Source organism: Clarias gariepinus, chromosome 2 (genome assembly GCF_024256425.1).
Source record: "Clarias gariepinus isolate MV-2021 ecotype Netherlands chromosome 2, CGAR_prim_01v2, whole genome shotgun sequence".
Classification (NCBI taxonomy): domain Eukaryota; kingdom Metazoa; phylum Chordata; class Actinopteri; order Siluriformes; family Clariidae; genus Clarias; species Clarias gariepinus.
Window position 1 is genome coordinate 25,840,698 of NC_071101.1, and position 15,306 is coordinate 25,856,003.

General features: G+C 37.0%; 1 pseudogene; it reads right to left on the minus strand.

Annotated features, from left to right (window-relative positions):
* Positions 1-14,004: 14,004 nt before the first annotated feature.
* LOC128540611 (hyaluronidase-1-like) lies at positions 14,005-15,068 on the minus strand (annotated as a pseudogene).
* Between the last annotated feature and the right edge of the window lie 238 nt (positions 15,069-15,306).

Genomic DNA, 15,306 nt, shown 5'->3' on the forward strand with positions numbered 1-15,306 from the left:
AAAAACTTTACAAAAGATTTTGTAACATAGCTATGGGGATTTTTCTCTCTTAATCAGCCACAATAGCAATATAGAAGATAGGTTGTGATGTCAGGGAGAAAATGGGGCGGACAGTGAAAGTTCCAGTTTATCCGAAGGGTGTTTAGTGAAATTGTGGTCAGGGCTCTGTGCAGACCATTTTTGTTTCTGAATTTGAACAATATTGTGACTCTGTTTCTAAATGTTTCTAATTACATTTACCTTTTATTTAAAAACATTTGAACCAACTGCAAGATATCACAGTTTGCAAATGTTTTTTTTATCCGGCTAAGATTCTTGTCAATTTGAATTTTCAAAACTCAAATATGTAAGCTAGCAAAATAGCATCACAGGTTAAAAAACTCAATGTTATACTAGACATTCTTATTACATACAAAATATTGTGCTCATAAGGCGGTGACAGCTGCATATCATATCTTTTGCTTCTTCCCCTTTCATTTCCTTTTTTAAATTGGGCATCTATTGACCTTATATTATTAATTCGAGCATCAGGACATTACTCACACTTAGTTGAGAGTTAAGACAAAACCATTTCATCTCGGGAGTGTGTGTGCTGGTTATATTTTATATAAGATTTTAAACAAAACAGAAAAATGAAATATGACTGAGAATAAAGTAGAGTATATATACACAGTATTATGAATGAACTGTAGTTAGCATTTTTAGTGTGATAGATTTTACCAATTGTATTGCTTTATACCTCTATAAAGAGGTAGAAGTGTTTTTATCCTGCCCCCGCTGCAGTCAGGTTTTTAGTGTGAAGATCTTAGGTGATGTCCACTTCTGAGTGAGAAATCTTCCCAGTCAGTCCCCTGCCTGGATCAAAACAGAGAATCATGAAAAGTGTGATGTGCCAGTGAATGATGCCACCCCCAGCAAAATGCTGCCCTGGGCACCTGCCATTTTCTCACATACTGTATCTAATTTGCCCACTGGTTCAGGCAACTGTAAGGGCCATTTTAAATGCTTCAGCCTTGGTTTCTTGAAGTTCAGTAGTTCAACATAATATCAGTGGTACTTTATTATTTAACTACAGTAAGTCCCAGACTTGCGTACATTCAATTTACGAATTTCTGTAGATACAAACAAACTTCGGATCTACGAACATTCCTAGATGCGAACAAATTGCAGACGTGCACCAGATACCAGTATTTACAATTATATACAGTACAATATTTTCAATGTGTAAGTGAATGTATAAAATGTCACGATACTGAATAATACTAATTTCGGGAAAATCTCAACAAGAGTTCATAGTACAATACAGCTTTGACACAAAATGGCATCCGGTCAAGCGTGCCGTAAACACCATCTTTTTTACCATCACCATCTTGTCCCGGGTTTCCCCTGGTTCCTTTTAAATGATCCCACTGCGTCACCAGGATTCCCCTTACAAATTGAAGGTGCAGTCTCGCGAGAATATAATGCAGAACCAAAACACCAAAGATGTGTTTTAGTTTTTTTTATGCTTTACGTTGTATATTTGTGTCAAAGGTGTATAAGACTCACTTTGTTGGACTTACAAACAAATCTGTCTTACGAACATGCTCCTACAACCAAATTCATCCGAAAGTCGGGGACTTACTGTATTTAACCATTAATCATGTTAATCCATTCCTATGCCATTGCCTCTGCAGAACCCTAAAACATAAAATATACACTCCCATGGTTGACAGTCAGCAAGGTATTATTATTTTTTATCTAAAACTACCCTTTTATTACATCTACTGTTTTTATTTTTTTTACATATATAGTTCATCTGTCTGAAGATCATGTTCCTAAAATGCCTTGGACCTACTGTATCTAGGTGTTGTTGGGCACTATTCGGTTTTGTAATGAGATAGGAGGTAAGGTTTGCTTCTGATGACTCTTGCTTGCAGATGACGATGCTTTTGGAAGCAACTCTGCACAATACTGTATAATGGTGCAACATGACTCATGTGACAGTTCTGCCTGAGAGTTTTCCCTCACCTTGCAGATCCTGCTAAGACTTTGCCAGTTCCCTTTAACTGCTCTTATTAATTTTTTACATAAAATGAATGTTACTTTGCACATTGGAAATTGTGAGCTAAAACATCTTAATATATATTTTATCACTTTTGCCTGCTTTGTAGACCACAATTAGAATAATTCTTAAAGAGATAGAGAGAGAGAGAGATAGAGAGATGCACACATGATATATTACAGTATGTGTGTGTGTGTGTGTGTGTGTGTGTGTCTTTATATGTATTATTTTTCCCAAAACCTCTAACCTTAAATGGCATTTTATATTTCTGCTTCTCTACTCCTCCCTGAGTCTAAACACACAAAGCTCATACTTAAATTAATATGCTTAATACCTCTTTCTTTCAGTCTGTCTATCCAGAAACATACTGCCCCTACTGTAGTGATCAGGCAGCAGCCTCCCATTAGGTCTAATTCAGCATCGGGGTGCTGCTAAGCAGAAGGTGGAGGAGGTGGTGGTGGATTGAACCACATTCATCTGGGCTAAAATTACTTCTGGGCCTGTTGCTGTGAATCAAATAATTATTGGTCATGCAAAGCTGGTGCTAATGAGCTTTCATTCTGGAGCCATGGGCCAACATTGACTCATGCATGAGAGACTTTAATTACGCCAGTGGGTAGACAGAAGAACATAGCATAATTCTTTTTTTAAATAGTCTCCTCAGTCTAATACACTTTTACTTAAAATAATGCTAAAATACACAAGAAAACTAATTGTACATTTAATATTCTGTTCATTACCAATCTGAAAGAGTTTACATATTTACACTTACCCTTTAATATATACTGTACAGTGCCCAGTGAACCAGAGGCCATTGCCAGGAAACAGCAAACCCCATGATCAGAAACTTAACATAACTAAAAAGACTCCCACACTGAGCATGACAATAAGCACAATAAGCTGGTCCATGAGATTTAGAGTGTCCAACAAAAGAAATGAAAATGGCGGAAACAAGAACTTCCTCGGTACTGCTGTTTTGGCTATGGACATTTGAAGTGATTGTATCCTCCTTTCATATCATGAGAATTTGATGTGCTAGATGTATCATATTTGCTATATTTAGCTGCCCCCACATATCACTTATACTTTGTATAGTGGAAGAGATACCAGACAACAAATATCTTTTGGGACTCAGAGGTGAAAATCAATTTCCCACCTCCTACTGTATATGGAACTGAAAAGCTAGAACCCTTAGACCTTGATGGACCAAATTATGATTTAAAGACTCTAAAAGCACAAAAAAAGGAAAGACTGCCGTGCGTGCTTTAGAGCGCATCTCTGTTTCTATGATAGATGTATTTAATTTAACTGTACAAGACAGTACATACTAAATACTGTACAAGCACACAAAGAAACAGACATTTTTATTTTTAAAAATCTGGGTGACATAACTTTGAGATTGATATATTTACATTTATATATTTATTTATAATGATTATAGATTTAACATTGTATGTAGTAATGTACTGTATGTAATGTAATGTATGTAATGTAGTTATTACCTAGATAGCATTTTCATCTCAGAAATATTGCCAAAATAGTCCAGAATGCAGAGTCCTTACAAACAAATACTATACTTAAGTGAAAGTATTTGCCTAAAATGTACCACACTACAAGTACAGTAGGTACTAGAATTCATGTCAAATTTCGTCAGTATTGATCTGAGATCTTGATCCTATTCTAGTCATTTTAGATCTCCTTAAGCTTGAGATACACTATGCAATTTCAGACAATCTTCTGGATAGGATTTAAATTTGTGTCGAGTCAATCCTAGTCTGCACCAGCCAGCATAGTTGTGGCCAGTTGGCAGGTCAAGTTGGCACAGAAATCTGAAAGCGTATGACACACTCGGCAAAAGTGTGCAGAGAGATTCCCCAGACGTGAGCTGGAATATATCAAATGTTTCATTTATTAGGACCAACTATGGATGTTGTTGTGTAGTCTACAGACCAAGGAATGTATACTAGCAATGAACACAGACAAGGCCAGACCATGGGCTGGAAATAATCTAATATATTTTGTGTATGATCTGTATGTTTTTCCATATAAAACCAAAAAAGAAAAAAGAAAGAAACCCACTTTTTGTACATTCATAAACAAAGCCAACATGAAAAAAAGATAATGGCTTTTTTTTGTGCTCAAATAAAAAGTAGGGGAAAAAAGTGGATAACGAGCCTTCACATTCCATCCATTCATCTTTAACTGCTTTTACAAAATTGGATAGCAGTTCCAGCAGGAAACCCCAAAACTTCCTTTTCCCCACCCACCTCAGCTAACTCTGACTTGGGGATCCCAAGGTGTTTCCAAGCCAGTGTGAAGATATAATCTCTCCACCTAGTTCTTGGTCTGCCCTGTGGCCTTCCTATTGAGGTGTCCTGGTGAAATTCGTACTTGCCCAAATTCTTACTTGCCCAAACCACCTCAACTGCCTCCTTTCCACGCAAAGGAGTGGCGCACTGGTTCTACTCTAAGTTTCTTAGTTTTTTAGCAAAATTGAGACGAGCCTTAATGTTCTTTTTGCTTAAAAGTGGTTTGCGCCATGGAAATCTGCCATGCAGGCCGTTTTTGCCCAGTCTCTTTCTTATGGTGGAGTCGTGAACACTGACCTTAATTGAGGCAAGTAAGGCCTGCAGTTCTTTAGATGTTGTCCTGGGGTCTTTTGTGGCCTCTTGGATGAGTTGTCTCTGGGCTCTTGGGGTAATTTTGGTCGGCCGGCCACTCCTGGGAAGGTTCACCACTGTTCCATGTTTTTGCCATTTGTGGATAATGGCTCTCACTGTGGTTCGCTGGAGTCCCAAAGCTTTAGAAATGGCTTTATAACCTTTACCAGACTGATAGATCTCAATTACTTTTGTTCTCATTTGTTCCTGAATTTCTTTGGATCTTGGCATGATGCCCAGCTTTTGAGGTGCTTTTGGTCTACTTCTCTGTGTCAGGTAGCTCCTATTTAAGTGATTTCTTGATTGAAACAGGTATGGCAGTAATCAGGCCTGGGGTTGACTACAGAAATTGAACTCAGGTGTGATAAACCACAGTTAAGTTATTTTTTAACAAGGGGGGGCAATCACTTTTTCACACAGGGCCATGTAGATTTGGAGTTTTTTTCTCCCTTAATAACGTAAACCTAGTTACGTAAACCTTCATTTAAAAACTATTTATAACTAAGATTATGTTATCTTTGACTAATAGTTAACGTTTTTTGATGAGCAGAAACATTTAAGTGTGACAAACATGCAAAAGAATAAGAAATCAGGAAGGGGCAAATAGTTTTTCACACCACTGTATCTCTAAGAGAAAAGCCACCTACCCTTCTGAGAAAACCCATTTCGGCCGCTTGAGTTCACAATCATGTCCTTTCGGTCATGACTCAACGTTCATGACCTTAGGTTAGGGTAGGAGCGAAGATCGACCACCTTGCCTTCTGTCTTATCTCTCTTTTCATCACAAGAGTGCATTAACTGGACTGCAATACCGCCCCTGCTGCTCCGATTATCTGGCCGATAGAATTTCCTCATGCATGTCCCATCACTTATAAACAAGACCCTGAGATACTTAAACTCTTTCACTTGGAGTAATAATTCGCTCCCTACAGTACCTGGAGGACAATCCATCGGTTTCCTGCTGAGAACCATGGCCACAGGTGTCGAGGTGCTGATCTTCATCGATGCTGTTTCACACTTGGCTGCAAACCAATCCAGCAAGTGCTGCAGGTCACAAACTGATGACATCAGGACCACATCATCTGCAAAAATCAGCGATGCAATCCTCAGCCCACCAAACTGCATAACCTCTCCTCCACGGCTGCACCTTGATATCCTGTCCATGAAAATTACAAACAGGGTTGGTGACAGAGCACAGCCCTGGTGAATGCCAACACCCACCAGAAAGTCCAACTTACAGTCTTTCGCAGTACATTCCACAGAAAAACCCGGAGAACCCAATTATACACCTTTTCCAAATCCACAAACCACATGTAGACTGGATGGGCATAATCCCAAGCCCCCTCCAAGATTTCTGTAAGAGTAAAAAGTTGGTTTATCAATCTGCTGACCTCAACTGATCAGGCATCTTTCCAACCAGGACTGAATCCACATTGTCCCTCTTCAATCTGGGGTTCGACACTTAGCTGAACCTTCCTTTCCAGCACCTTAGAGTACACTTTTCCAGGGAGGCTGAGTAGTTTGATGCCCCTACTGTTGGTACACACCCTCTGGTCTCCCTTTTTGAAGAGCCCCAGTCTGCTTCTCCTTGAGGGGCTGTCAACCAGGACAGCCCCTCAACACCCAGAGCCTTCAGAATTTCCAAACATCTCATCAATTCCAGGCACCTTGGAATTGTTCGATTACCTCAGTGACCTCAACCAGGGAGATCAACGTTGACCATCATTTCATTCTCTTTAAGTCACTTTGTGCCTGCCCTGCCACCTGACCCAACTCACCACCAGATGGTGATCAGGTGACACCTCCGCTCCTGCCTTTACCTCAGTGTCCAAAACATATGGCCTCAGGTCCAGTACACTTATGAGCATCCCTATGTTCAAACATGGAATTTGCTGTGGAAAATCCATGACTAGCACAGAAACCCAGCTCGGGTTTAGACCAGTGAGGCCGGTCCCAATCACAGCCCTCAAAGTATCTCTGTCATTATTTTTATATTGAAAAACAAATTACCGAATGATACACAGATTCAGGATCTTCACCCAATTTTTTTTCTATCTCAGAGCAGATGGTGTTGCATATTAAAACTGCTGGTGTCTGTCCTGCATCCTTGTTTGTTTGTTTATTTATTTTTTTCTTCTTCTTCCACTTAAAAGTTTACTCTTGCTCTCACAAGAGCTATTATGAGTGATTGTTGCGTTAAGTTGGCATGTAGTCTATGATACCTCATCTGGCATTTGTTTGGTGTATAATCTACCGTTTTTGAGTCGTCATAAAAAGGTCAGCGGAAGAGCCAATTGGTTAGTGCATACTTGCTAGGCATTTTCTTTGCTTAATGCAACTCTGTGATTTGATCACGTTCTTCCACAGGACTTTTTTCCAGAGCTTATTTCTCACACATACCTTACATCTTCTTTAACAACTGGAGCCTATCTCAGGAGACTTTGGGTACGAGATGAGGTAAAACCTGGAATGGGGTGCCAACGCATCGCAGGGAAAAACACACACACACACACACACACACACACACACACACACACACACACACACACACACATTAAAGGGAACGTTAAGAACGCCAGTTAGTCTAACTTGCATGTTTTTGAACTGTGGGAGGAAATCAGAATACTCAGAGAAAACTCACCAGGCATGGGGAAAACATGCAAACTCCATGCACACAGAGCTGAGGCAGGAAGTGAACGCTCCACACTGGTGAATTGGTGACCACAAAGACACTGTGCCACCGGCATACATTAAAGCACAATGCAAGTCTTTTATTTTCCATATCTCAACTTATTCAGATGAATAAACCAGAGTTAAGGCTTAAGCATAGTGTAAACAAGATGATTTTTCCTGGTGACAGTCATTTGACATGATTCATTAAATTGAAATCCAGTGATAGACGTATTGAGATTTAATCACCCCAGCCTTCACATTTTTCTGATCTGATGCACCAGAGTATATTCTGATATACCAGAAATTATTCTGCCTAGCACCTGTTTTTCTAACAGGTTGCACAAAGAATTTCTGGGTAACTCATTCTTCTTCTTTCATGGATAGGTATCAATAGGCGGATGACAACATTTGAGGACTGAGTTTGCACTAGCTGGCTGGTCTTTTATGAATTTACTGTAATAGTGTGTCTTTTCATTACCAAAAGCTGTCTTATTTGTGTCAGGCGGCCCTTGTGTTAGGCTGCTGTAGTGTGGACCAGCCCTTCACTGAGAACTAGAGCATTATGCCTGTCACAGACAGTCACTAGGAAGTCTTTTGTTCAGACTCTAGCTAATGTGGCATTTTTGTGAGCATTTAATTTTAAATGAAGACCCAGTTTAGAGTGTCATATGCTGAAGTAATTATATAAACCTTGCATTATTAAATATCAACCAATTTATTTTTTTTTTTTTTTGCTGGAACAAGCATTATGACATATGATTATAGTGAATGAAAAGGGAAAAAAAGGAGCAGTAAGATACTTTGGTGCCACCTACAGTCAAAGAACTCATACAACTAATACAATAAATATAATAATAATGACTTCAGCTGTCCTCTGTTCCTTAAAACAATCTTTGACTATACAATTCACATTGTATAAACAGACCTGAATTACATCTGCAAATTTCATTGATGCCTGTCAATAAAATTTAAAGAAGAAAAAAAGATTTTTATTTATACAGGATCATTCCATAAACCAGCTCATTGCTGATTAATGTCTAAACTTAAAGGCAGTTGTGTGTGTGTGCGTGCGTGCGTGCGTGCGTGTGCGTGTGTGTGTGTGTGGTTGTGTGTGTGCGCGTGCGTTCTCTGGATCCACTGTGACACGGATTAACAAACTACCCAATACTAATTAATTATTTTTGGTTCATCAAGTGCTTCAAGTTTCACTGAGGTCAAAATATCTTATTGTAACAGAATAATGACTTTCATCAAGCTATCCAAAAGCCACAAATACACAAATAATTTTTATAAAGAGTAAATTATAACATCACTAAAAGAAAAAGACAGTAAACCAGAGGTTGATTCAGAGTTGTATAGCAGCAATGTATAGCAGTGTTTTTCATCTAAATATGTATACATCATTCATAATGTAATAGGTCTATCTGTCTTTTTTAATATTAAAGTATATTGATTACATAATTTGTATTATTTAGCCTAAAATTAAATAGCTTTAATTTCGCATTACTTGAATAGTGTATAAACTATAAAGAGTCTTAGATCTTACTGTCCATAAAACCCTGTTGCAGGGAATGTTTTTCTTGGAAATACTGTATACTTCTTGTACACATAAGGCCTAGTAACACTGACTAAGAAGGTATAAGGTATAATCCTTACGGTATAAGGATTTGAATTTATTTGTGGATGGAAAAAAAAATATATATATATATGTATATATATATATATATATATATATATATATATATATATATATATATATATATATATATATATATATATATATATTTTTTTTTTTTTTTAAATGTCTGATGTCCCATCCAGGGGGTATTTCCTTACTAGTAAAAAGCCATTACAAAAAAAGGATAAATGATGACAAGTGATGAATTAATAACTGATCACTGGTTACTGAAAACAGGTTCCTACATCCTGTGTGTTATTTGTATTGATGTACAGTACTCTCAAAATTTAGTAAATATCTGTTCATTCCACTTCAATAAAATAAAAATGTAAACATTTGAATTTCCTCCACTCTTTCTCATCTGACCAATCTGGAGAAAATATATTATAAAGGACTTTAATTCACATTTGCGGAGAAAAGGATTTGGACACAACAGACATACGGAAATGACCTTTGAACCTAACCAATTTAAAAAAAGTTAATTTGATAGAAATATTTAAATTTTAAAGAAATTATATTTTTCTGATTTCCTGACTTGACTGTGATTCCTTTTGATTTGAAATTAACGGAAATTTAATAGAAAAACATTTCGGCCTAAAGCATTGCTTAAGTTCCTACATAAAAAAAAAAAATAGCAAAATAAATTTCAGCAATTTCATCTAATATATATATATATATATATATATATATATATATATATATATATATATATATATATATATATATATATATTAAAAAACAAACTCTTTGATGTTCAAATAATGCAGCCAAACGTGATGATGTTTTGGGGTTAAATGTAGTTTAGCAGGGTTTTATATGATAGGTGAAGGGACACCGTAACCATCATTTTAATTTTTGTTCAAGTTTATTTTCGTAATAGGATGCTTCTTCCTGTTTTGCCTTCCAAACATTCATTATTAAATAGATAATTTTACTTCTAACAATTACAAATAACAAACATGCATCTCTTCATATAATGTTTAGAATATAATGCTTTTCTACTTTTTTATTTTAAATAATTCATTAATTAATTATTTGGTAAATCTAAGTTACATTGTTGATTTAACAGAATGACTTGCTGGATTTTCTGGATGAATAAAAATTATTCTCATGGCCTCCTTGTTTTTTTTGTTTTTTTTTTTAATATCCCTCTTGAGTCTACTGTACTTATTTAATAATTTTGATTAAGTTTTGCACACAACCTAAAGAAAATGACGACAAATTATATTTACAGTAGAAATAACCTAATTCAAATAAATACTGTTAGTTGGGTTTCAGGTCAGTACGAATTCATGTGTGAAAAAATGAATGAAGTGTGATGTCTTGTGATCACAAAAACACTTTTCACAATTTAATCTCATTGAATCTAGGTAATTCTGGATTATGCCCGTGCCATCACGGGAAACCTTTTTTATGTGATAATCTGGTCAATCAGTACATCAGCTGACTTCAGTTTATTGCCAAGTGAAGCAACCCTGAGTCATAACACTGCCTCCAGGGGCTTGTACAGTGGCTACTATGCATGATAGGCACAGTGCTTCACATTTTTCTTTCTTACCCTGAAACACCCATCATTTTGGAACACATAACCTTTCCCATTGGTCCAAAGTTTAATCTTAATGCTTCCTGGCAAACTAAAACTGTTTCTTGTCATGTTTTGGGATTTTAAACCACAAGTATCAAACAAATAAACAAACAAACAAAAATGGAAGAGTGGATTATCTTGTTGAAGCATAACAATCAAGTAATAAACATGGATAAATATACATAAATAGAATAAATGAGTGTGCTAAAATGTAAAAATGAAAAAATTATATTAATCATATAAAGAGAATGTTTATTTTTATTTATGTCCATTCAAATTAAGCTATTCAGTTTTTGTCCTTATAACACTGACAAGTTAACCTGTCAACTCCAGCAGTGAAGTCAGTGCTGGCAGTATGCCCAGAGACCTTATACAATCCATCAATGTTCTGTACATTAAAGCTGTTTATGTTATCCGGTTGTCATCTGAGTTATTGGTTTGACGGACACAGCGCCCATTACCCTGACATAGCAGGTCACTACACAGTTCAGCCACAGTTGTTAACATTGACAACATAGTGGTTTAGTGCGCTAGATAAGTATGTTGAAAGGGATTCACATGATTTCCCGGAAAGAAAACATAAATTATACACAAAGTATTATTCAACATCACCTTTAAAAGAGAACACAACAAAAGCAACAATACAGTATAGTAAAACACACTGTCTACTCCAAAAAATGTTGCACACATTAATATTTCATTGGACGGTTTCTAAGTTTGATTACAGGGCAAATTTGCTGTGAAATAGTTACAACAACCTTATACAATTTATTTTGGATCTTTTAGTAATGAATGGAGTCTAATCACTTCATAAAGTTTTCTCCAAGAACTGTCTATGGGGTTACGATCAGGCCTCTGAGGTGACCAATTAATTCATTCCCTATTCTCCCAGAACAACTCTGCAACTCTCTCAACTTTTACAATTTGAGCCTGATTAATCTTGCCATTGTCATCCTAGGCTCAGGTCTTTTCCTTTTTTTTTTTTAAGATCACGCACCTAAGCAATTGGGCAATACTGTAAATACATTGGGCAATAAATACTCTCCACTCCTGGAGGGATATCCATAATTTTTCTGACAGGTTCTTACAGGGCTGGGTTGCAATCTTGATGCTCACTTGTATCTGAGCAGTTAAGGTTGAAGAATCTTGTTCAAGGGCCCAATAGTGGCAATGCAGGGACTCAAACTGAAGACTGTCTGATTAGCAGTCCAACAAAGAAAAGCTCAATTAATGCAATAATTCAAAACTTTCAGACATTTTATTGGAACATAATGGTGACCTCACTAACTGAAGCAACTCCAGATCATAACTGTGGCACTTATGCATGATGGGTGCATCGATTTTACCCTACTTACCCTGGTTGGCCCATTATTCTGGAATAAGGTAAACCTGGACTCTTCAGACCCCATGGCTTTTTTTGCTTGGCTTCAAAAGTGGTTTCTTATAGCCACACAGCAGTTTAGTCCCAATCCTCTGAGTTCGGTGTTGGACAGTTCTTAACCAACAACAAATCAAGTATTGGTTTTTCGCCAGATATATCAATTGGTGTTGTGGCTTAATAATTGAATTTTAGTCTCATCTGACCATAACCTTTTTTTTTTTCTTGTGGCCTCAGAATCTTCAAGATGACTGTATGGGGCCTTTCTTGAGGAGTGTCTTTTTTCTTGCAACCCGCCTTATTGTTATCACCTGCAAACCATGACCACTTTTTGTCATAAATTCCTGCGACTGCATTAGAGTTGCAGTAGGCCTCTTGGTATCCTCTCTGACCAGTTTCCTTCTGACTCTTTCATCCAGTTTATAACAACACCCTGATCCAGAGAGGCTCTGGTTTGTACCAAATTTCTTTCACTTCTTAACAACACTTTTACTGTGCTTCTAGGAAGTAATAAAGCCTTTAATTTTTTTGGTATCCACCTGTCGTGTGCCTGTGCCCAACTTTATCCTGAAGTTCTTTTGATAGTGCTTTGCCACCAATAGTTGCTTGTTTGCTTCAGTTGCACTACCAGGGACTGAAATGGCCCAGAAAAGCTCTTTTTCAATTACATTCTGCCCCATCCCCTTCCCCACCACTCTCTTCCTCTTACTACTGTTTGTCTCACCTGCTGCTGTTGTAATACTTTCCCTCACAAAATCAATAAAGAATATTTACTGTATCTATCTATTATGCTAAACTAATCAAAATGCCCACAGCAGATAACAGTTTAAAGTCAAATGGCTTTGTGTGCTATTGAGAAGGTGATTAGCTTCGTCTGATTGAGTTTACAAACTGTTGGATGCTAAAATGTTGAACTGAGTAAATATAAATAAATAAAACAAAAAAATTGTGTCCGTCTTTTGAATTGTGGGTAATCGTCTCCCCTGCTGGGTCTTAGTGCGCATCTCTCACTGGTATAATCAACATCCGTACACATGTGTAATGTTTAATATACCACTGACCATGTGTGTGCATGTAAAATATATTTTATTTTGTGTTTGTAAGCGTGTGTGTACAGCACGCATGTACTGTACTGGTTCTTATAACACACGCGTGTGTGTGTGTGTGTGTGTGTGTGTGTGTGTACGTGTAAAGCAAGAAAAAGCCTCTTTGGAAAGGTTAAAGACCAATTTTTGCCCTCTCCGTCATTGTGTCTGCATATGTGTAATTTGACACTGTGCCCCTTCACATATATGTGTGTGTGTGTGTGTGTGTGTGTGTGTGTGTGTGTGTGTGTGTGTGTGTGTGTGTAAAATTCAAATAAGAGAAGGGGAATGGTTTACTGTGTAAGATGAGAAGAGGGTTCCTCCTTTTACTTCACACACAAACACATACACAGCACCTGCACACATAAACGGAAACTCTTGTCTGTCGGGATTTATTTTTACTTTTTAGGGTAAAATGCAGGTTAATTTGTTTTATTTATTTTTTATATTTTGTATTAATTATTTTTATGTATTAATTTTTTGGGGCTGTAGAACACTTAATTTGAGTTTTCATTATTTCTTATGGAGGAATTTGCTTTGATTTATGAGTACGAGCCCACTTCTAGAATGAATTATGCTCATAATCCAAGGTTCCAGCTCTGAATCTTATCCACCAGCACAGTACAAACCAATTAGCCAATATATTGTGTGTAAAGGCCAACACCATGTAGTTAGTAAGAAAAGAAACTCAATTTATTTGCTTGGATGATATGCACTCCCAATCGATTTATGTTGTACAGTACATACTGTATGAACATACTACTTATATAATTCATATACAGGTTATTGTGATTATAAAAAAGGAGTTGCAGCTAAACATAAACGGGTGCAGTGTAGAGGTTGTCGCTTTCATTGCTTTTAGAAACTTGTCAGACAAACAGAACTACTTAAAGAAAAGCATTTATGCTGATGGGAAGAATGCAGTACTTGCCTGCCACAACCACTGAAGGTTATTATTTAATTCATGTACACTTTGTGGACACTGTCCTGTGCAGTTTAGTTAAAAAAAAATCATAGTTGTTGCAGTCGGAAATTAAATAAAAGACACAGAGAAAATGTGTTCTTTGTGAGATTCCTAACTGCAATGTTTCTTTCAAAAAACTTATGCCATCTTTCTCAAATTGCTCTTTGGCCTGCAGTGTAGCTTGTAGGCTTGTAAGGGATGGATTTTGCTAAAGGATGTAGTTTCTGGACAACTCCCTATAGATCTCTCTTAAATCTACATTCCATCAAACAAAGGAAACCACTATCACTCCCAGTCAAGGATGACAAGGCCAGGTGTGGATAATGTAATGTATTGGGTGAACTCGATTTTGGACTTTTTGCAGACTGGCACTTAGGTGTTCCTTTTGTGGAACTTTGTATTGTGGGAAATTGTAGAGTCAATATTAGAAAAATGGCCCAATTTGTATTCATACATGGGGGTTAGGTCCTGGTTTGGAACACGCTCAGGTGTGGCGATGGCATGAAACACATTCAAGTCTAGGAAGACCTTCAGTTTATTGCAGCTTGAAAAAGAAACATTCCATATGACCACAAACGGTTTATTAAAAACTGCTGTTGGTGGAGAATAAGGAAAGTTAGCTGCTGCATTTACACTACCTTCTTGTAAACTGAGTGATGGTCACCATGGAGTAATAGTGACTATAGACAATTGTGTGCCAGAATTTAGTGTTTAGTTTTTGCCATATAGTTTATCTAAACTATTATACAATCTGACTATATTATATTTTATTGACTTTTTAATATATTTACTTACTGTAGGTTTTCCTTCTAATGAGAGATAATCTCTTTATATGTAAAAGCACTTAAATTTTCCTTCACTTGAACTAAGTGTACAAGGATCCATAAGGGCATGGTCTGCCAGGACTGAAATAGGCTGCACATAATCCTGACCTCAACCGCACTGAACACCTCTGGCATGAATTAGAATCCTGACTGCACCCAGGCCTTCTAACCCGACATCACTGACTTACCTCACCAACACTCTTGTAGCTGACTGTGAGTGGAGGGAGGGTATTACAACAGACAAAAGGGACTAAATCCGGATGGGAATGTTTAAATAACACGTATGGGTGTGAGGATGATGTGTCCACTGGCTTGCAAGAAAAGGTATTTGTTTAAGTTTCACAGAAACACTGATATTTATTGACATAGGTAAATAATCTATCACCATCCATTGTAAGGGTAAAACAGCATGATG